General features: G+C 47.7%; 1 long non-coding RNA gene across 1 annotated transcript; it reads right to left on the reverse strand.

Annotated features, from left to right (window-relative positions):
• Positions 1–251: 251 nt before the first annotated feature.
• On the reverse strand, positions 252–2,145 carry LOC134487062 (uncharacterized). The gene is made up of 2 exons (XR_010066780.1): positions 952–2,145; positions 252–635 (listed from the first exon to the last, which is right to left on the reverse strand). It is a non-coding gene; the product is annotated as an uncharacterized LOC134487062 (long non-coding RNA).
• Positions 2,146–2,422: the final 277 nt, after the last annotated feature.

Below are 2,422 nucleotides of genomic sequence, written 5' to 3' on the forward strand. Positions count from 1 at the left end.
TGTCTCTCTCCTGTCCCCTTCTCTGTTCTCCCTCTCTCCATGTTCCTCTCTCTCTCTCTCTCTCTCTCTCTCTCTCTCTCTCTCTCTCTCTCTGCCCCCTTCCTGCTTCTCGCATGGCCAGGTCCAGTCTACTAGCCTCGTTCAGGCTATTTCTTTCTCTCTCTGTTCTGGAGGCTTCCAGATGCCTCTGGCTGTTCTCCCTTGTATCTCCAATAAAAACCTTGCCTTAACCACACCGTGGAGAGGTTATGTTGCCAGTTTATACAATCTTTACTTTTTTCAAGTTTATGAAATTTAAAAACACCAACTTTCATAATACCTTTTTTTTTTTTTTTTTTTTTTTTACAAATTAACTCAAGCTAGGATCCTCTGAGAACAAGGAACCTCAGCTGATGAGATGACCCCGTCAGGTTGACCAGTAGGCAAATCTTCGTGGCAGTTTCTTGATTAGTGATTGATGTGGGGGTGGGGCAATGCCATCCCTGAGATGGTGACCCCGGGCTGTATATGAAAGCAGGTTGAGCAAGCTGCACTTGTCCACAGTCTTTTGCTGCATCAGGCCCAGCTTAGAGGTGCTGTTCAGATGACTATATGCTCAGTTTTGCTGCTGGTCTGGTCCTGTAGGAGCTCTGAGCCTGGAAGAGTAGAGGCATAGAGTGAGCTACGGGTAAAGTCCAAGATGGCTGGATTGGTGGGCGGAGCCCCTGGGCTGATCAAGATGGCTTTGTCTGGAATTCCCAGCTTGAGGTCTACATGGCAGCATGCAGCTGCCTGCCCTCAAAGAGGCTTTCAATGGGGTTGTGATATACTTATGTTCCTTTCATCCCACATTAACTTCTATGAGACTCTCTTCCCTCTGACATTAATTATAAAATGACCTCATGTATGGACCAAAGGAGGATGTTCAATGATGACGGGGCACACAAAAATCCCTGTTCTCAATCCACCGACCTTCAAAAGCTGATTTCGAAATGCTGTCCATGTATCAGCAACATCGTTAACACCTGCCACTTGGTCGGCCATGGTCAGATCCTGACCGACATGAAGAAGTAGTCTGGATTTTACAAGCTCAGTTAACCTCCTGTAGATGGGCTCCTTTGTACAGTAAAGTTGAAGAAGGGCTGCCTGGGAGGAAGATGACAAACAAGAAAATGAATGCACAGGGGGCTGGAGAGATGGCTCAGCAGTTAAGAGCACTGGCTGCTCTTCCAGAGGTCCTGAGTTCGATTCCCAGCAACCACATGGTGGCTCACAGCCATCTGTAATGGAATCCGATGCCCTCTTCTGGTGTGTCTGGGGATAGCTACAGTGTGATCATATAAATACATAAATCTTAAAAAAGAAAGAAAAAAAAATGAATGTGCAATACCAACGTCAAGTGGGATTCCAAAAGTAGGACAAAGGGAATGGAAGAGAGAGCAGCTCTCAGAGAGGAAGGAGAGGAAGCTATTACAGTGAGTGGGGTGGGGCAGTCCCTGATAAGAGACCTGGGCCAACTGAAGCAGGTAAGTGACACATACATCAAAACTCAGTGGGGTAAGGAGGTGGTGGCACGGAAAGGACTCTGGGAAAGGACAGGGAGAAGAGAATGATGAAATGGTGTAGAGAGGGTCTGAAGGGGCGGGGGAGTCTCGGTCTGCTTTGGGTTAGGAGATTGCCCGGTTCAAGAGGCTCCGAGCTGCACTTGTGAGCAGTGCAGGGCTGTTGAGGAAGATGGGGACTTCCAAAGTTGGACTGAATCTTTTTGCCTTGCATACAAGTCTTCAGAGTTGGGGGCACCCTGTCTCCTCTCTAAAGTGCTTAGATCCATTTCCCTCCCTTATTTGCTAACTGTTCATCTCAAACTGGCTGTGTAAAGACAGCAACTGATGTTTGTTGCGCTTGGTTCTCTGTACCCTCAACAGTCAGAGCTCAGACTCAGCATGTGGCACACCTTCAGTCCTCAAAGCTGCTTATGCAGTGAGCACTTTTAACTCTGTAACTCTACTACGTGCCCATGGCAAACTTCCAAAGTAGCAGAACGCGGACACAAACACAAATGCAGCTCTCTGACTCTAGGGCCTAATTCACGGGCAAACGAATCCCAGAAGAACATCTTTACTGGGGAGCCGTGACCTCACATCTCATTAAACATTCTCACTTTGGAACGAGAGAGGGTGAAGAAAGGGTCTGTGCACCACAGCCATGGGTCCTCCCGGAGACCTCGCTTTTAATGAGGCTTTGCACTCAGCCTTTAAAGGGACTGAAATGTTGACACGTGCTGCCACACAGACACGCTTGGCAAAATAGGTCAAATGTAAGATGAAGCGTGATGGTCCGCATTTAGGAGGGAGTCAGAATAGGACGTTCACACACAGAAACTAGACCGACTGGCCATCAGTGGCTGGAAGGGAGGAATTAGTGCTTATTAGATACAAGGTTT

This window comes from Rattus norvegicus, chromosome 5, assembly GCF_036323735.1.
Source record: "Rattus norvegicus strain BN/NHsdMcwi chromosome 5, GRCr8, whole genome shotgun sequence".
NCBI lineage: Eukaryota > Metazoa > Chordata > Mammalia > Rodentia > Muridae > Rattus > Rattus norvegicus.